The sequence below is a fragment of the Seriola lalandi genome, unplaced genomic scaffold, assembly GCF_002814215.2.
Source record: "Seriola lalandi dorsalis isolate HSWRI2012SDOR001 ecotype SW California unplaced genomic scaffold, Sedor1 jcf7180002054352, whole genome shotgun sequence".
Lineage (NCBI taxonomy): Eukaryota > Metazoa > Chordata > Actinopteri > Carangiformes > Carangidae > Seriola > Seriola lalandi.
This window is the reverse complement of record NW_019524905.1, coordinates 260894-282992: the sequence shown is the minus strand read 5'-3', so window position 1 is coordinate 282992 and position 22099 is coordinate 260894. Positions and strand designations below refer to the sequence as shown.

Here is a 22099-nt window from a genome sequence, read left to right as displayed (position 1 = left end):
ATCATTGAATGTGAAAATGAGTTCCATTATCATAGTCTGTTTTACATATGGAACACACACAATAAAAAAAACACAATTTCTGCAATTTATTGTTCCCTTTATTTATTAATTTATATATTTTATACTATATTATTTTTTGTCATCTGATTATTGAGTTGTGTTATCCTTGAGGCTTTGGCAATATAGTTCATCCAGCATTCATGCCAAATGAATTGAACTGAATTGAAATTAATTGGGAACATGGGGGATGTGCCGCTGCTGAGGAGGGATTATAGATAGTAGAGTGAGGTGAATGAAGAAATGGGATTCCTGGGGAGGAAGAGGTCCGTAAGGAACGGACCCAAATGACAGATAGAAAGCTGGAAGATCAGGTGGGATAAGACACAAAGAGAGTGAAATGTAATACGGCTGAAAACATGCAACCAGAGGAAATGTTCAGTAACTGAAGTAGATTTGCTTTAGGGTCTAAAGCGGTAAAAATCCATCTATACGATCCTCCAGGGACCTCATTATAATGCATTAACAAACACAGACTGGGACTCATTTAGACGACACATGAGATTCAGATAGAATGAGAACTAGCAGCTGTCTCACATTGAGGTCCTTCATCATATTGTTTATGCCTGATCTTTCACTTTAAGTAAAGACATTTATTGTTGTTGACAGATTGGCGATATGGGAAAAAAAACACACCTTTGTCCAGCTTGAATAAATCTTGGTTCTTCAGCTGTTGCAATCACTCTGTGACACGGTTTAAATATGATAGACATGATGAAGCAGCAGGATAGCATAATATAATTTGTTTTTTAACTCCTATTTTCTAACTTGTCAGTGTTCTCTGAAATACACAACTTCTGCTCTTCAAAACAGCCTCTCATTTGTGTTGCAACAGGCAATTTGCTGTAAAGGCATGAAACAAAGCAGTGTGAGCAAGGACAATTTATGCAAATTGCAGCGGCTCAAGTGTATCATTTTCTGACATAAATTACAGTACAGACTGTCTGAGAGATACTTGCATTCAGATGAATAGCAGATTGTGTCACATCACCACCAATTGGAAACTGCAGTCGAGATCCTTCACTGCAAACGTGGTGAATTGGTGTCTGGGTGACTCGCCGCTGACGGGTGCTTCACGTATGGTCGTCCTTATGGTGTCTGATAAGAAACACAGCAGTGGGGGGAACTGGGGCATGGTGGTGGTGGAAGCGCACAACGCTCAGCTCAGCGGGCAGATTGGGGAACAGCTGCTAAGAGCAATTTGTTTGACAAGTCAGATCGTTGAGGCTGGCACGAAGGGCAACAGGACCGCTTTACCTCCTGACTCTCACCGAGGATTTAGTCTCCGCAGAGGAGCCGGTGGACTCTGTTCCTGCCTCGCATCAATAGGCATTCAGATGGTGGTGGTTAGGCCTGGCGAGAGGCTGGTGGCTGGGGATGTGGCGCAGCAGTATCCCGAGTCCTGGACTGTGTTCTCACTTCCCGCCAAGGGATACCCACAGCTTGTGCCAAGGGCAGGGGGAAGTCAGTTGGGCGTGCTTCAGTAAACACCGAGCTTGATTTAAATGCACAAAGAGAGGAGTGCCGTGTGCTGTCCTGGAGGATCCTTCTTCAAACAGAATCTGTGATTGTTTTAATGTGCCACTGGTGGCGTAAATGCTCAACACTCAACAGAATTCGGTGCCATATTAGTTCATGAACATTTGCCATGTGTGTGTATGCATTACACGCTGAGTAAACCACGGAAAATAGCTGGGTTGTGAGCTGACGTGATTGTGTAAAGTATCAGTTTAGCAAATTTCTAAAGCCCTACATCTGCATGTTGTTTACTCTCAAATTCTTGCTGATGGTAAGTAAACAGTCAGCTTTGAAAACATTCAGAACTCCAAGATGTGCTTGTTTCTCCCTTAACGGATTCAGAATATAAATTATGCAGCCAAACACATTTTGGAACAAATGTGGGTGATTAATTCTTTTCATTTCTGCTATATTCCAACATGTGGAACACATATTGCATTGCCTTTGCCAGCAACCTATAGTCAACTGCTGAGATCCCTCCTCTTTTCCACCATTTAAAATCACTGTTTTGCCGATATCAAAAATTAAAATGCATTTTTCTGCCTGTGCCTCCAGTGGCTTGTGTCAAAATAGAGGATAGATGGTTGAAGTTATTCAATTTCATAAGATTAATGTCTATTAGCGTCAAACGCAATTAAGTGTTTAACACAATCTGCTCGTGTTGTGAAATAAAATCTTAATTTTATTCTAGAGTTACTGTAAATGAGCCACGTAGTACACATTGTGCCATAACTGAGTATCTAAGGCTTGATTTAATTGTTGGTTTATGGTTAAGAGAGCTTAGGCATCCTCTCTGAGAAGAAGACTACACTCACACCCCACTCTTCAAAGAGACAACAGTCCTGGGTTGCCTGCTCTCCGGACGCCTCACTGTAACACTCCCTGCAGATCTACACATGCACGTGCTGACTTTGCAGCGAAGGCGTGACATGCACAAATTTTGGAGTGGATGATGGAGGGATATAAGCATAGCCCCACAGAAGGACATCTGGGTGTTTGCCTATTATGCCTCACTTGACCCGGCTGAGCTGCACTTTTGTATGCAAAGTTTGCACAAAGTGAAGCTCGGAGTTGCTGTGGATAACAATGTTGAAGAGTTAAATGGTAAATGGATTAGTGAATGAGTAAAGGTGGGATTCAGCACAGCAAGGGCAATTTATATTTTGGGGCTTTCTGTGTTGTGTGTTGTCTACAATCTCAAGGTTTGTTGATGGTTAGACTTTCACATACAGTGCAATAAAAGTGGTTCCTTTCATTTGCCATAATGTAATTTATTTCCATAATATAATCTCTCTGCAGGGCACTCATGGGATAGAGAATCTAATAGTACCTCATCAACTACTTTGAAAAATGTGTGCTTCAGCCTCAGAGACCACTCTTGATAAATTATGAAAATAGATCACAAAAGGTTTTGTGAAGTATCTGTTGATAGTCAGCACTGTTTACCAGGGCATAAAGAGATATTTTTATTGAGTGAAGCCTGCTCACAGAGGCACTGAATTGTCTGATGCGCTTGTTTTTTCATATTTTGTTTTCTTCCTAAAAGTCGTGCCTATAGATTCACAGGAGCTTTTGAGGGAATATTGATTTTGATCGGCTTCAAAGACGGTCTAGTGAATCTGAAAGGATTCCTAAGAGACTCTTTAACACCCAGGTCCAAGTCTTTACCCTTTCTCATTCAGGGTGTTAGGAGGTTCAATGTTCCCACAGCAGTAATAGGGTCACCATTTATTCTCTGGCAGCCTGGTAACTGAAGCAGGTTAAAGGAAAGCGCTTTGCTCTGCAGCCGGGCGTGGTGAGCCATATTATGACAGACGAGCGATCGCGCTTTGATGGTTTGCTTTTGATTATGCACACGTGCGTTTGTGCTTCAGATATGTTGCATCGGATTCAACGAGTTTGTTCCTGGGGCTCTTCTTGCCGGCTGTTTGTCCCAGCGTGCATGTGTTTTCAGTAAATATTGTGTTGACAAGCATGTCTTCGCACGCTCACCTCGTCACCATCCCGGCCCTTGACATGGCGGCTCACCTCACAGATGACGTTTCCCTCTCCAGCTCTTGGGCAGCGCTGGCAGCTGTCAGACACACAGTGCTATGCAGTTAGGCATCAGACGTCCTGGCATTTTGCCCTCTCTCTGTGACAGCATCTGACTGACAATGGCTGCCCGCCTGACAGTCTTTTACCCAGCTTCCCCATGTCCTGGGTTCCAAATGTTATCATTACTGCAAGGAGGGATGTCATCATTTTCTTCCCTTGGAACATGGAAGCACTCACAGCAAAAGTGGCAGCAGTGCAGTGGCATTCAGCATTGTGTGAATGACAAGATATTATAGCAGCTGTAGCGACAAGGGTTCATGCGCACCAGGGGCCATAAAAGTGATTCATATGCTGTCTCCCTGTGTTTCTAAGACAAATGTAGAATTATATGACTCAACCTTCGATGCCCTTTGGTTGGGGAAATGAGCTCGCGCCTAGTGACGGATTTCACCATAAAAAAAGAGAAAGAAATCTGGAATTCATAGGTGAGGGAGAAGTGGGGAAATAATGGGCAGGAAAATCTTTAAGGGGAATTGCTTTCTCTCTGAGAGGCAGGATAACTGAGGCCAGCCGTTGTGTCAGCCAATCAGGAATTAATTCAGTCGTCAATATGGCCTTAATCACTGCGCCGTGGCCTAGGTCGCATTTCTCTTCCCAAAACGCCAAAATTACAAATGAACCCGCAGGAACAAGAGGAACTTCTATTCACATCATTTAAAAGAGTGAGAAAGAGAGAGCATATAGGTTATATTTGATGTAATGGTCAACATTGATTGAGCAACGTGGACAGCTGGAGGATGAATGATGAATGGTGGGGGAAAAGATCAGACGTTCAAAGTGCTTACTGTGCGAACAAATGAGTCGAGGATGGCGACCCACTGCTGCAAATAAAGTAGTTCAGTTGATGGTGTCTACTCTGGGACAGGCCCATATCAGATTAATGGCAAAAGGAGGGACAGCAACTCTGATTATTATTTCCCCTGCCCTACACTTCATTAGTCCACTTTTCTCTCCTTGATGCAAGTTGCAGAATAGACTACCAATGTCTGTAATTACCTGCTTTCAATTTGCTCTCCTTTCCATTGTGCTACAGCTGCACCAGCCCATCAGTCAAACACATACACACACGAGATTGCAGAGCAGCTTGTCTTTTGTTGACTGCAACCCAATGAAAATTGCCACCTGAGGAGAGGAGCTAAGGATGTGGCACTCCCCATTGAGTGCCACACTCAGTCTCGCATTCACTGCTGTGGAAGGACTCACTGCACCTTTTTGTTTTTTAAGATGACACTGGACACTTTATATGTGCTGCCATTGTGTAGTGGAGTTATTTGAAGTGTCCTCTCAATCAAGACACAGCAGAAAGCCAAGAAAGGACTCTCTTTAAGGCATTTTACAATGTGTGAAATATCGCTCTGTTAACTTTCTTACAAATAGATAAATGTAGAAGCATTGATGCACACACACAGATACTTAAACCCTGACTGACATTGACTGACATTCACACATGCATGCTCACACACAGTGCTTTCCTCCGGCTTTCTTACCCTCGCTCGCCCCCTCAAACATCCACACACATACACACACTTGAGCTCAGCCTGTGTTTGCTATGGGCACAGAGAGAACAAAAAAGATGAAAAATGAGCCGAATAACGTCAGACCGAAGGCAGCACCTATCAAACGCATCAATGGGGCGAAGGTGTGCAAGGACAGGGTGGAGGTTTTATGACTGCTGCTGTACATAAATACTAGCTGGATGTCGGTGGTTGAGAGATGTCTGAGGGGTAAAAAATGCACATTTTGCAGAAAATAAATGTAAATGCTCTGAAGCCAGATTCAGGCTGGGTTCTATCAGTTCTATCAGGTTTTTATCTGGATAGAAGACTCTTAATAGTGTTTGAGGTAGGTTTTCACTTGTGAACATGCTGCACACAGACCTAACATCACATACACACATGGTTGCATGAACTTGCTGTGCTTCTCTGCAGCAACCCCATAACCCCACTAAACCCCCTCCCCCCCATCCCAGTCTCTCTGTGCAGGGTGTACTTTTTCTTTGCTGGAGTAATACCTTTGGCTGTTTAACACACTCATTCAGGATTATGCAAAATATAAGCCAACTACAATTATCGCCTCAGGTTTGTATGTCTCCACCAACCAGTCGAGTTGCAGCTTGTCAATGCTTGAGTTAAGGCCAAAAATGTGTGGTCACAGTGACTGTTGACCTTTGACCTCCAAAATCTCATCAGTTTTTCCTTTAGTCCAAGTGGATACTTGTTCATTTATGCCGTTCCTAAGTGCACCATGAAAACATGATGCCTCCGCTCACAGCTTTCGCCAGCATGGAGACATAAAACCTGAAGTAATGAAATTCTTGAAACTACAGATTTTCACACGGGGAGTAGAGGTCTTCATGGGTCAGGTGCATAAATTAATCTGCAAAAAATAAACCCGATCTTAAGGGGACCCAAATACAGTCAGACCTGATCCGAATGGACCCATGGCTAATTAAATCCAATCCACTACGCGGTCAACCCGAACAGACCAACAGAGACAGAAGACCAACAACAACAGCAGCTTTATTATCTGTCAATTATCAAGCAACTCCTGCAGAAAAGAGCAGAGGTATAAAAGCCTCATGACAATATCTTGAGAATAAATGTAAAGGCATAGAAACCAAATCCTAAAACATGGTCTGAAGGTGGAACACCATAACCTAAACATCAACTACAGAGTAAAAACTGCGCTGCATAACTGTTATCTGTTCCAAAAATTATTTGTTTATATGTTTCAAAGATTATCTTATTTTCATCTCCTTCGCAACAATAAAACATTATGTAACCAACCTGTCAAAAGATGATAATAGTTTTCTATTCACTTCTACTTGGATACTCTCAGGTATTACACATATAGACACACAGACCCAAGACCTGTAGCACTAAAGCAAAAGCCTACCTGACCTGAGTAGACTTGACCTGGGGGGCTCTAACATGGGCCCTCTTCAGGACAGGGTCTCAACATTAGGTGATAAAGCAGGACCTCTCTTAACTTCCTTATCATGTGGTGGAAATTAAACTAAATTAACATAGATTATACACATTAATGCATCAGTGATAGTAATCCAGTATTTAATGAGTCTGATATTATTACTCTCATAAAACATGATTCATTGTTAGGTTAGTCATTTTAGACCACTACGTTTTATTTTCATATAAAAAGTGACAAGAAATCTGCCAGTGTAATAGAACATTTCAACCTGTTTTCAGTGCAAATTAATTTGTTTCTAAAATTAACTTTTTCATAATTCTCCTGCTGCAACCTGCCTGATTCTCTCCTGTTTCTAGATACAATACAGACAATGATGATGGTCTTAAATTAAAACAGGTTGTTAATTATGTACTTATAAATAAGATTGTAGGACTCAACTGTCAACCAAAATGTTTTTTAGAAGACTTGGGAGTTTGCAGATTAAAATTTCCATCACAAAATGATGTAGTTAAAATCATCTCTACCTCCACAAACAAAAATGCTGCACACATTAATGCATAAAATATAATGATCCCTTATGGTGCCATTCTGTATAATGAGTATTTTAACTTAAATAAAAGGTCTGAATACTCCTTCCACCGCTGGTCAATAGTGTGATTTGTGGTGCATATTTACAAACCAGCTGACACAGTAAGACAGGAACAATTGGGTCTTGGTTGGTAATTCAACCTATACTGTACATATGTCTACAATAAGTAGACAGGTCCAAAAGACACGACATGAAACGCAATTAAGTACAGTCATTGCACAGGGAACAAAATATTCCTCTGTGGACATTTTTAGAAGAATACATCCTCTACTGAAACACTCCCTATGTTGAATAAGTATATTCTAAAGTGGCTGATCTGTGGTCAGGTTTATTTGTATTTTAGATGTACATGGTTAATATGCTCACAGTCTAGTCTGTAATGCTAAACCAGCATTCAGAGGTCTTGATGTCACTTACTTCAGCAATGATTTCTATCCAACAGGGGGAGCTGCTGCACACCCTCAGCCTGTCGATCTCATCAGGACCACTGCACTCACACACACCAAACATGTACCTATTTGCCACTGCTTGGCATCAATTCTCACAGATATTGATCTGTGCAGGCCGTACCCTTGGGCAAGGTGATTTTACACTTATCTCCCCCCTCCTCTCCAGCTCCCCAATCTCAGCCTAGTGTCGCATTCACTGCGCTTTGGGGATGAGGAGGAATCCCAGTGGATTTGTCCCTGACTGCTTGTCAGTATTGCTATTGTCAGCGTGTGATTGATGTATTAGGTCACTTGTGCATAAGCATACATACGAATTCACATGTATACAGGCCTAATCTCTCTGTCTCTCACACACACACTCACACACACACACACACACACACACATAAACAAACGTAGGCACATGAGCATTCAATCATGGGCAATTTTCTTTGGAAAATAACCACAATCATGTCTCATGTGAAGGTATTGATCAAAAGATCGCTGTGATGCCCTCTCATCTGTTTCATTCACCAAAGCCTTGTTTAAGGAAACATCAGGGGTCATGATTCAGGCCCCAGTGTGGGCGGAAAAGGTTTATTAAAGAATCATTTAACCCATTGCCATATCAACAGCTCAACGGCTACATGAGGTAGAAAAATCGGACATAGTATTGATCAGCACATGGACCTTTCAGCAACCTCCTGCACTCATCTTTATTGCACAAAAGTGTTTAAAAGTGCCTTAGTGAAAGTAGTCCAACACCTTAAAGAAGAAAGGTCTGACTTTGGATACATAATGTAATATGACACATAAAGTAGTCTATTAACATTCATTTTGAAATAGTACCTTTGCTAAATAAAAAAAGCTGGGAATAGAAAGTTTCTCCAGCTGCATGTTAAGAAACACTTCAGGATCTAAACACACTTGACTCTCTGGAGTATGAGCTCTACCAGCACTGGCAGGATCAGGATGGTATGAATAAAGATTCAGGAAGCTAAATTGCTGACTCATTTGATAATCCATGCTCTTATGAGTGCAACAAATAAATCATCAAACAACAGCTCAGGAAAAGTGCTAAAAGTTGGCTTATGAGAGGCTTTATTTCCTGCTTTCTGGTGCTTTTTCATTCATAATAAAACAATTACATACCGTGCACCATAGGCATCGTTTAATGACCTGTAAAGTGATGAGAAGTAGCAGTGAATGATGAAGGAAGAAAAGATTTCATTACAATATTGTGCATGCACACTGAACGGAAGTGGTCCCAAAAACAAGTTTGTTTTTTATTGGTCCTGTCTGAAACTCACACCTCTCTCCATAAGCTGCAAAGACTCTAAAGATCCTGTTGTTTTGCCAAAATCAAGTAAGCCTCTCATTAAGAAAAAGGTATTGCTCTTAATGTGAGACTGTGTCATTGACTCCCAGCAAAAAAAGAAAGAAAAAAGCACTGTCCGGCCTGCTTGATGGAGTGATAACTACTGCAAGCATAACCATGGAAACTGTTTCTCTGGTGTAATGCAGTTTGTTGACTATGTGAACACAGCATTAATAGGACAGGATCCATCTTTTGCTTTTTATAAATTGAAAAAATAAATTAGCAAAATATTAAATTCAGTGAAAACCTCTAAGAAAACCAAGTGGAAGTAAGTGGATGTCAACTTCATGCCATTACTTTCATCACAGGTATTAAACAGAGTCACCCCTTCAGCTGAATACCCTGCCCTTAAAGTGGGTTAAGCAAACATGTGTGGCTCTAATAATACATGGATTACAGGCTCAGCCTCTACACCAGCAGCAGCCAGGTTCAGTGATTTGTGTGATGGTGGTGATGGGATTGTTGAGAGGGACATGAGGGTTGTGTAGATTGCTTTGAGTGGGGTCAGCGTGATGGTAATGACAGTGGGACGCCCTGAATCTGGAGGGTGACAAGGGGGAGAGAGAAAAGAGGTAAACATTGGATGTTAGTGGCTTCTGCTTGGCTGATAATGCGTTGTGTGTGTGTTTGTGTGTTTTGATGAGATGAGAGGCTGTCTTGTGTATGTGTGCAAATATAGAGGGAGAGAGCTCACATGCAGACAGATGGAGGCAAGGTAATTGTGTTTCACCCTGCCTAGTCTCTTCTCTGATGAGTTACTGCACACAGCGCCTGACCAGCAGGTGGGTGGAGGGAACCACAGGAATTAGAGAAGTAGCAGGATACCATTTAAACATCACAGTGTGTCTGGATTGAACTGCATGGTTTAAGCCTCCTGTTGTTTGTGTTGCCAGCAAGCCCTGATTTTGCCATTTTTGGGTGCAGCATGAGTTGTTCCCTTTGTGTACATACAAGTGCATGTTTGTCATCACTAGTAAATGCTATGTATGGACAGGGTGCAACAGAGCTTCATTTTTGTTTAATGTTGATCTTTGGTTGGAGCTCACTGTGTACATGACTGATTTGCTTTGCCTTCATTATGCAATGGCAGTGTAACCCCCAAAATCGTCAGTTCCCCCAAGATCCAATAAAAATCATTTGGTTTTGCTATGGCAGTGCAAAACCACACCAATAATTTAAATGTGATCGCTAGTAATTCACTTATTATTAATGGCAGATTAATCTGTAATTTTTTCTCATTTTTTTGTCCTTTGATGTGGCCAGATAACTGTCCACAAAATTTGATTGCCTCATATTTTTGTGTGATGGCACTCGACACTAATAAGGGAGTTTGCAGCAACAGAAGCCCAATCATTTTAGATCCATATTCAGCCCGTGTTAATATGGAGGGCATGGTGCAGTATAGGTCACAGGACTGATCAATAACAGGGAGGTCGCAAGGAGAGCCTGACAAACACAGGCACACAGACATGTAAATATGAAATGTCCTGCTTATGCTACATACACAACTCTTCAAGAGTTCTTGACTAAGGTAATTCGATTATAGATCATTACAGTGTTGTAAAGACTCTGATCTGACAAAGGGAGCATTTCCTAAAATGTGGCAATACAAATATTTTTGGTGACTTCAGTACTGTGAGGTAGGACATAATAACTGTATTAATTATACTAATAAATACACACAATTATGGCAACGAATGTTGCTATTAAAACGATTTTTTACAGAGAAATTACAAAGACAATTTAATAATTAACGATAATTAATAGATAAATAAAACACAATACAAAAATGATGTCTAAATTGTGGTTAATGGTATTCTTGTTCAAACTCTGCATGAGTAACTGTCCCATCTCGGGTGCTTTAGCTTCGTTCATGACTGATGTAGCCCAGGTAACGCCGGGTGAGCACGTGAACAGAACAGTCCCATGATTGAATCATGTGACGAGCAGGTGTGTCTAGGAAAGATGGCTACCTAAAACTAACGTCTAAAGTAAGGGAGCTTTTCAGCATTACCGCATATATATATATATATAAGCAGCTTGTAAAGAGTAGTGACAATGAGAAGAGTAAGGGAAGTCGAAATTTGAAGCAGGAAGTTTTCCGAAGTCTAGGAACTGTTTTTTTTTTCTGCGTCAACTACCAAGGAGGATTCACCTGCGACCGCTAGGAGGAAGTTTGTTTAACTTCGTGAGTAGTTATTTTTATTGTAAATGAGTTGTCTGTCATGGTAATGTTCCTGTACAACTGTTAGTTTATTTTAGCTGTGGTGTTTGTAGCACAAATTGTTTGTAAATATATAGTTGGTCATAGTCGCAGTAGCGTAGTATGGTGCCTCTCATGTATTACCAGGTACATGTGCTTTATATTATTGGGTGGAAATTTGTGATGTATTAACATATAGGCTGCATTTTTATGTTGTCAGTGGTCAAGGTGAAACGTTTAACGGCTGTTGCATCATATTTTAGATGATCTCTACTAGTAGTAGTATTTATCATGTAGAATAAATTGGGGACATTTGAAAGACACATACAGGTTATTTATAAATATGTTAAAATACTACTTGATTTATTCAATTTAAGAAAATCTACCCAGTCATTTTCTACAACTGGCATTTTCACAGGCCAAAACACTGAGGGTGTACTGGCTTGCTTCTTTATAAGAGAGATTCAAATCTCAGCTCCTGTTGAGTTAATAGTGGTCTGAGTGGGTTGGTCAACAGCACCTGTGGTGCTGCATCAGCTGCTGTAGTATTGTCAACCAACATTGAGTCAGAGTCATTGTCTCCTACTGGGGATGCTTCTCTGTGTAGCCTGAGACTGCTGTGGGTGTCATTCTCATGAGAGAGTTTAATAATGTGCTTGTACATCCATCTGAACATGTCACTGAAGAAATATCCAAAAATGGCTTTTATGCAAATATACAGACATACAAATTTTCAAAAGGATACATAGTTGTCATGGCAACCCCCAACCCCTCTCTCTCTCTTTCTCTCTCTCTCTCTCTCCACCCCCCACCCTCCAAATCCTCAAGCTGCTCTGGCAGAGCCACAGTTCCCCTGACACAAATCAGACACACTCCACTCATATCAACAGGAATGTAGCACTAACGAGATGTAATGACTGACCCGGACTGTGAGCACATTTATCTGTTGTGTTTTTCATGTGAAATGCATGTTTGCATCAATGTTTAATGCGGAGTGGAGGCACCTGTAAGCCTAACCAGGTGCAGCAGGAGGGCCACCACATTGTGAAAAGAAGATTTTTAAGAGATTAGTCTGTTGGTCTGTGGTCTATTGTAACATTTAATTATATGTTATGTCATGCTACAATAAGCAACATAAATATTGAAAACAAGAAACTGAAGCAGATTTTTCAGTCTTGTAATGTAGATTACTCAAACATCTGCAATTATGAATGACATATAACTCACTGCTTAGTTTCAGTAGCAAGCTAAATCTATCAGAGGCTGTCTGGAACTAAAATCAAACTTGCTTACACCAATTGTCTTAAGTTATGCGTAACTCAAATAATTTAATCCACGCATTATTGTGTAACATCATCAAATATAAATGTATATTTCTACATTAAAAAGTATTTTTAATAATCTAATGTGAGCATGGAGCACGATATTGAATAATCTGTAAGGAATGATTGAATTTTTTGTGTAAATTCTCGTTTGTTTATAAGTAAGCTGCCTTAACAGTCATTACACATGACCATTTTATTATTAATATTGTAACGTTATTACTGTATTACAGTACATTGTCTGTACTCCCTGCTCAGTACAATTCAGCATGCAAATATTGCATCAGGATTGCAAAGGCTTCTTAGAAATTACTGAATTAGGTGAATGTTTGCTGATTAGAAACTAAACACAGGGTAAGCATCTTTGTAGAAAGAGGACAATGTTTGACACCCACTTAGACAAAGCTCAGGGGACAAACTATTGAGAGGCAACATAGAAGATTTAGTAGTAGTGGCTGTACTGCTGTAGTGGAAAGGAATCACATAGAGTAAGGAGCAAGTAAGAGTCAGATTTCTTGGAGAAAGAGAGAGACTACTGGTGTAAAGAGGGAGCTATTTTGTGTGTGTGTGCGTGTGTGTGTGTGGGAGAAAGAGAGAGGGCAAACAAGAGAGGAAGGAAAAATGGCAGGTCAAGAGACGGGCCAGATTTATAGAGTACCATTTCAGTTTTTAAAAGCCTGCCCGCATTACATTAACTTCAGTGATTATAGGGGGAGCGGGGAGGCGTTGTGGTAAATCATGTCCACTTTCATACAGCAGCAGCTCTTTCTTGATGGATTGTGTTTGTTAGTGGGGCCTCGTGCAGAATGCATGTGACACAGCCAAGGTATTGCAAAATTTCAGGGGGCAAAGGAAGAGAGACCGTACGTCTTTGGATATTGTGTGGCAGTATTTGATTTGTGCTGACGTTCAGAGAGACCGTCAGTGTCAGGCCAGTCAGCTGAGGGGATTTTTGAGTGTCTCCTCTTAAATAATGTTTTCTCGCTTGATCTGTGACTTGCAGCAAAGACATCAAAATTGTCAAAGCTAAGAATGGGTTTGCCAGTTACAGATTTTTCCATTGCGCTGTAATGCAGTTTTACTGACACACACAGAACTTCCACAACAATATAAAAGTCAGTTCTCTAAATTAATGGGAGGACATGAGAAAGAAAATGTGTAGGTGTCTCAGGGAAGGAGTTTAAAGTTTGGCACATTACCTCTCCGAGACAAATACCAAAATAGCTCACTTGTATTTTAACAGTACAAGAAGAGTCCTTGATTTACAGTTTTCTAAATTTGATAGAATTCATCTTTGTGCAGAGCAGAATTTGTCAGGTATATTTATGTATATTGATAGATGTTTTATTCTTTTGTCAGGGAAATGCTTCCAATCTGCCACTTTGTCTTTTCTTCAACAGTATTACAATAATTATGACACCAACTGTGTTTGCCCCTGTTGATGGTGCAACTAACATCAAGAAATCACTCTATCAAATCATCTGAATTCATGAAAGACCCCTCTGATCTCTCTGATGTACACTGTCATGTTAGACACATGTAGCTGCCACTCTAGCTAGTGGGCTCCTTTGTTGTACTGTATGATGGAGGAGAAAGTTTGATGAAACGGTAGATCATTTTTTCTTGTGTGCCTAAGGAAAGACGAGTTGACTGGGTCATTTATCATTCTTTAAGTGGTAGGCTAAGTAGGTGATCATTTACACAATAATTTATGAAAAATGTTGTAGAATTTCTGGTTTGGCAGAAATTCCACTGATGCTGCTCTTACATAGCATTACCATTTCCATTAGTTGTCAAATGCATCAGCTGCAACCAATATGATCAATGGCATGACAAGTTAGTTTCGACTGATTTGCCAAAATGGAAGTGATCATCCATGCTTGTTTTCATTCATTAGTCACTAGGTCAGTAGAATCAAAGATGAGGCCACTAGGGTGGTACAGTGTGGTACTGACCTTTATTCCACATTGAGGTCTGTCAAACTGTCAATGCAGAAGTGTGAATACTACAGAGCGCAACGCTACATACAACAGAGAAACATTGTATGCTGTTTTTACCACAGCTTGCTTGCTTCCTGGGTGTGACAGTATGTCTGTCTGTAATGTTGTTGCCTGGTTACAGGGCAAAAAGGAGGAACATGCTGGAAATAAAAGTGAAATTTAAAATCTTCCAGATCTTTAACCCCCCCTTTCCAATGCAAAAGATTATAAAAATACAGCACGAGTGTGAAACAGAGTATACATGTACTGAATGTATTGGATACAGGCAGGGCAACCCAAAGCGTGACGAACCGGGGCTAGCTGGTTAGCACTGACTGAACTTTCAAAACAGTTACATGTAGCATCCCGTAAATAAATAATAGCGCAGTCCGAACAAATACTCCATATTAAGAAAGCAAGAAGTTGTGACACAATTTGTATACTGAAGACAGCATTGTGGGCGACGATTAGAAGTGAGTGAGCAGCGATCTGAAACAAGCATCAAAGCGGCGGAAAGATACAAATCACAACTTCCAGTCGGGACTCTCACAATAAAAGCAGAGTGGAAACATGATGCAGATACCGACCTTGCTGACTCAGAACCTCAAGGGAGGGGAGGGAAGTTGTGGCCACACTTGTTCTGGTCTGAGATGCTGGTGGTCTAGTGTGCAACATCTGGTGGCAGTGATGACCATTTACAGAATCTATAAAAAGGACATTGTCTTGATTATATCCACTTGAGCTACACTCATCCTCTTTGGTTAAATATTTATGAGCAACAAGCAGGATTTCAGATGTCTGTTTGGCTGTCATTTTGAAAGTAATATCATTGTAGTAGGATACACAGGATGTACAGGTGTGTTTAACACATGTATTTGCTGAATTGATTTTGATAGTTTTGAATTGACTTTATATGTATAGCACTCTTCTTGATAAAGTTAAAAAGCTCTTCACAGAAAAATAAAACGAGTCTGAGCATAGTGGAAGTGAAGACAATAAAATGAATAAGAGCAAGTAAATAAGAGTACAACAGTATAAATAAAAACATGTATCAAAAATAGTGCAAAAGGATATGACAGTAGGTGAAGAAAGGTAATAGAATGTAAGAACAACAGCAGGAAATAAAACTATGTAAATAAAACACTTATCAAACATTACCAAAGGTTGACACAGAGACTTTTGGGGGCCATTAAAAAAAAAAAAAAAACTACAGTTTCCACTGGACAGTAGGCAACAAGTTTCACATTTTCTTACTTGAGTAAGAGTGGCAGCTCTCTTTCTGTCCTCAGTGTGTTTGCTCACGCTACTGTGACGTGTGTCGCATCAGCTACTATAGTTGCAGGTGATTGATTGGTGAGCAGTCAGGGACAAGCAGGGCATAGTGGCTGCAGTGACTTAAGCCACTGTCTACTTGCTCTCTTGCCCCTCTGGAAAAAATGAGTAAATAATAACAACAACAACTTACATCTGTTTGCTGGGAGATTTGCAAAATACCCACTTCATTGGCAATAGTTCAGTCAGAGCCAAGCGCAGAGCAGCACTGCAAAATGTATTTACTTCAAAAGCAGCATGCATAAAACACTAGGTAAAAGTAAATTGTTCTGTTGGCCGTGTCTGTGTAATTTTAACTTTATATCTTTTGTTCCACTCTCATAGCATAATTGTTTAGGATACTTGCCCCAGAAAGTGGTAATATCTCAGTCAGTGCAATCCCTACTACAGTACTTTCACCTTTATGATTAGCACCTCTTGTGCACAGAGTGGGCTTTGAACCCTGCTTTTTGATGAATGATTCATATGTGCATGAAATATCAGACTAGCCAGTTCATTATACTCACACACACCAACATGTTAGTTGTCTCCTGAGTAATAGAGGAGCTAAAAAAACTAATCAATGCCTCAGTGATTGAGTAAGGCCAATTCCGATGGTGGGTGCTTTGATGATGTAACAAACAAACACCTCAGTATCATGGACACATGCTTTGAAGTCAAGGAACTAATTTATGTTATATAGTTCAAACCGCAGGTTCCCAATGTAAATTTCCCCTTGAGTTTCACAGTAGGCTGTTTGTTTATTAACCATTATTTTTTTAAACCGTATTGTATGTAGACGGAGCATGCGCTATTATAATGGAATGAGCTTAGGATATCAGAACCCACCCAGTGGTCTGATTTGCACTTTATTGTTGAAAAATGATTTGCTTCTAAAGGACTATGCCACCCACAGGCTAACATAGCAGCTAACCATTGAAAAAGTTATATCTGATACTTAAACATTACCTGCTGCAGACTTGTACGTGGCTGGTAGCCAGGGCAATGCAAACAATTGTTGACTTGCTAGTCTAAGGTTCTAAAGGTTCTTTCATTGCTGTAGGAGTATTTTTGTTTGAAATATTTCTTACAATGTTGACAATATTTTTTTACAATTAAGGAGCAAATGGTATAAAAAATGACAGACATAATTCAGTGACATTCTCTCAGAGAGGGGGTATCAAAGTCTGACACCCTTAAGGCTTTGTCAAAGCGGTCATCTTACAGTGACATGTCTCCACAGTACCTGGTAAATAGCAGCAGAGATGAAGGTTCTGGGAGAAGCCCTCATCATGTGATGGGTGAACGAGTAATCCTGAGTATGCTGTGAGTATGACTCGGTGCATTACAAGCTATCTTGCATCTGTGGTGGTGCTTGAACCTAAATTATTATGAGGAGACCATTGTTTTTGCCAAATCTTATGCATTTCCTACAGTAGAAAAGCGAAGTTCCAGTGGGCCATACACAATAAACATAGGCATAAAAGGGGAGGCATCTTAAATAATTTATAAAATTAGTGCTTCCATCATTAAATCAGACACCCTGTGGCCACAAACTATTTTACAGAGCCCAGCAAATGAGAATGGAGAACTTATTTTGCAACTTTCAATACCTCTCTATATCTGTGAATGAGCCATTATTATGCATTATTTGTGAATAGTAGGCTGTCTGATCTGTTAAGAGACTTTGCTGTATGTTTTAGAGCACAACTGTGTAGCAAAGCTTCAAAGAAAAAAGGGCATCAGTGTACAACAGGAAAATCATTTTCTTTAATGAGCATCAGCGAAGCCCAGTTGACATCTTCATTGTCACTGTGCAGCCCTTTCTTCCCCTGGATAATGGTTTCAGACTGAAGCCTTATGATCCATTTCTTTGATAAAATCATTTGGTGTTCGCCTTGAGAGAGAAAACAGTGCTTGATCTTACTCTGAATTCCGGGTACACATGTCAAATGAACATACATTACCTAGGGGAGCCCCTTAAGTGCTGTCAGAAGGAATTCTTGTGATTGTATTTCAGGGGCTGGTGTTTGGTATAGCTGGTATTACGTCATATGTTGTGAGACTGTCGCTGCTCATTGCAAAGTTTACTGCATTAGCAGCTCATTGACAGAGGCTGCATGCTGCATCTGAAGAAAACAGTAAAGAGATGCTTTTCATATGTCACCATGTGCATGACCATTTAGCTTTATTAGAGCATTTACAATGTTAAACTACTGTACTTTTACACTGTTAGACTCTAATTTTTCTGTCAAAATTTTAACTCTAAAATTTGCTGCAGATTTTATCTGCCTTGTCTATCTTGCATGTTGTAAATCATGCTGTTATCTTCCTTTTTCTAAAATTCAGTGACAACTATCTAAGAGTGAGTTTGCTGAGACTGTTTTGCCAGAGAAGAGGTTGTATTATTGGGGGCCTTAAGTCAGGTTTTACGGGCAGTGCTCTGAGTTAATGAGCTGCATCTGACAGTTGAAGTAAAATCCCTGCTTGTTTACAAGACGGGGCTTATGCCAAAAAAATTCATGTACCGACATCTTATGACAAATACAGAAAGCCTCTTACAAACAGCCCCCACTTAAAGCTAACAACAAGCGTGGTAGGTGGCATATTAACATGAACGCTTTAAATCTGCCTACTCTATTTAGCCCTGTTTAACCCTGGTCACTAGTTGTTAAAATGAGACTTGGGCCATAGAAAAACTTGACATCTTTCTTAATGCAGATGAGACATTTATGAATTATTTACTGTCACCATAGTCATGTTCAAAGACTGTTTAATTGGTGAAGTGGTCACCGCCGTAGTTCTGTTGGCAGATCAGGTGAAAAGTGTGTGTGTATGAGTGACTATGTACACACACGTCTTTTTGGGGGGTTGGGGAGCAACGTGTTTTGAATTCTGTGAAGGTCTTAATGAAAGTCGGAGTGCTTAGTGGACATGAGGGCTCCTCTGATGGAAATCAATGCAGTCTTTTGTAGCAGAGAGAGAGCAGCCAATTCCAAGGCCTCAGCTCCCTGATGCGGTGTTGGCAGACTTTGACGACCATTTAATGACACGTCACTGGGCCAGACAGGTAATCAATTTATTTAGGCAGTAATGTATGTATCCCAAGGTAAATCTTTAATTAATGGCTAAAAAGAAGAGGTATGTATGGTATAGTATGAAAGTCCGACTGTGTAAACGGATGACTTCCTCATTTCCCTTTTAATTAGCTGCAGTCGCTTGATACTTTTTCTGTGACCAACATATTAGGAATGTCTATTCAGCTAGAGTATAAACATTTCAGAATCTCTTTGATTTCACTGGAGACCCCCGATGATTTCCAGGTCTAGCTGAGCTACAGATGCACGACCTGTACACTTACCCCGCTTCCCCTTTTCATGGGTAATTGGCTTCTTGAAACAAAGCCCACCAGCACCACATACATCATATATATTATTGTCCCCGCAAAAGTGTTTGTTCCTCTCCTGCCTTTTGAGCTGATCTATGTGTCTCTCCTTTGTGCTTTAGTGGCCCACATTTTTAAGGATTTTGCTGGTCTTTGAAACTATCCATTTCAATCTCACTGAAACCAAAGATGTGTATTAGGACATTTGAGTGATTGAGAATCAAAAAGAGCGGGAGAGGGATGAAGAAGACTGAGAGAGATGTTCATGCATAGCCATGTTTAAGTGACAGGTTGAGTCAAGCCTCATTGATTAATCGTCTAGGCATTTGAAGGATTTCAGCGAGTGAGTGGGACAGAATTAGACTGTTCATTGAGCTGCTCTTCAGTGGTGATGAATTGTACATAGAATACTGACCATGTGCACAGACGTTCACGTGTTTGTTATTCTCATACTTTTGTAAGTGATAGAGTTGCCAAAAATAATATTTTCCATGAGTACATTTTGACTGAATTATACAGCTAGGATTTTCATTGGTACAGCCAGAGAAACAAAATGCTAAATTATTTAAAACCACAGGACACTAAAACCTTTCTTGAGGCCTGTGTGGAGATGTTATCTGTTGGGATTTAAAGTTTAATTATATCCACTGGCCTTAATTTAAGTATCATAATGCGTATTTTTTATGAAGTTGTCACAACAGATCTCAGTGTGTGTTTTCATCAATAGATTTGCTTCAACTGTGGAAAGAAACTGCCATACCTTACTACATACCTCCTTACACCTCCTTACTATCTATATATGACACCCTCACTTTTGAAATTCCCGTGAAATCATATGATTCCCATTATTATTATTTTATGATTATTATATTATTGGTTAGTTTTGAGCTTAAGACTTTCACTGGGAAACCATTCCTATTTGAAATCAGCTTGTGAAAGCAAACTTAGGCAAAATTAGGGCAGGGCTTTTTTATATCACATTCTTTTCCACAGGCAGTAAGATATGGCTGCATCAAATGATTATTTGCACTTTTGATGAATTTGTCGATTATTTTCTAAATGAAACAATCAATTTTTCTGTCGATTAAAGTAACAGGAAATTGCAAAAAATATCCATTGTAATTTTCCACAGCCAGATCTATTTAGAACTTGTAAATTGCAACAACCAGCAGTCCCAGAGATAGTCTGTTTACTATCATTCTGTATATGACAATGAAAAGAACATCAGGGGTTGTAGCCAGTTCAGTGGTCTGTCTACTGACCACGGTCGCTAAAACAGATCACTGGTTACTACCACTACGGGCACTAACGCTAGTGGTCCAGACCAGTTGGTAAGTGGTCTCTGGGGTGGTCCTTGTGGTTTAGCCTACCGTCTCCCTCCTCTGGCTGTGTCGACAACACTGTTAGCCGAATAAATGTCAGATCATAAAGCTCTATCTATTAACTATACTCTATACTATTCTTGATTATGCCTAAACACTTATTGTTGCACTGGATATTGGACACTGGACAGTTTATTTAAATGTTTAGAAATATGAACCAGTGGTCCATATGCTCCTTGTAGTCCCAACTAGTTACTCATTGGTCTGTCATGTGGTCCTTGTGGTCCAGATCAGTGGTCTGTAGTACTGCCTGGTCCTAATCCACTGCACATCTCCTCTGTCTCATCTCCCCTTCCCCCATTCTCTTTCCTTTGGCCATGTGGTACCCTTCTGTTAGTAATTAACGATGGTACATCCTTTTAAAATAATAAATGTCCAAATCAAAAAACAATATTACAAATGCACTCTTTAATGCCTCAGTTGTCTGAATTTAAGGCCTGCATGTGCAGGTGCAAGTGTGTGTGAGTAAGTACCTCTAACCTGGTGCATTGTGAAAAATATCAATGTTTACATTAAGAATTGACACCAAAGCAGTTACATTAATGCGCTTTTTATTTAACGTGACCAACAGTTGAGACACATCTCAAGAAATAATAGGTAGGAAAGTACTGTGTTTTGCTAATGTACACTGGCTACATTGTGCACTAATGGGGACACACAGCTTCTTCTTGCATATGGCTTTGTTTTTTTTTCCTGCTCTTCGCTGTCTTTGCAGTTTTTAAATCCATAATGTAACCATACATCTGCCTTTAGACAAGCTGCAGCCATACAGTGGAGCGGCATCTGCCATGTTTTTGTCTCTCACGTGGCCAGATCTCTTCATGTAGGAAGGCTGGTCACACAAGACTTAAGCTTTACCCATCCACAGGAAAAGGCCATAACTGTATAAGGCATCTACTAATTGTGATCCAATGATTTTATGAATCAATATGGGATTATTCAAATGAATATCGGTTTGAATAAAAAAAACTTTTTTTTTTTAAAGCCAGCCCTACTGAATTGGCTTCAACCCCTCTCAAAAATAATTCACATCCTCACATTTGAGAAGTTGGAAGCAACGTATGTTTGTCAGTTTTCCTTGAAAAATTATGAAAAAATAATTGCGGATTAATTTGTTTCTAAATTGTTGTAGAAACATTATACTTTTCTTGGACACATCATGTGGTATTGACCACCACATCATCCCAAGGAAAGTTCAGACACATTTATTTTGATTTGTAGAAAATAACCCTTACCCTAATATTATTGACAAAATATTATTGTGGAAGCACAATAATATTAATTTGTGAGATTTAATCATGTGTAACAGCCTCTAACTCATTATACAATCAGCATTATCTACATAGATGTAAGGCATGACCTTCAGTTCATCAGAGATCTGAGGATATCAACTACCCCTACAAACAGAGCAGTGAGGCAAAGCTAAGTAATCTAAATGCATTCCTGCCCAGCCAAATCCTCTCGCTCTTTCTTTGCCCCTCTGATGTATTTCCAGCTGTTGGGAAAGTGCCTTTCCAAGGTA

General features: G+C 40.1%; 1 protein-coding gene across 2 annotated transcripts in view; it reads left to right on the top strand.

Annotated features, from left to right (window-relative positions):
• Positions 1 to 22099, top strand: part of alk (ALK receptor tyrosine kinase) — a 328414-nt gene that overhangs the window by 118588 nt on the left and 187727 nt on the right. The window lies entirely within an intron of this gene.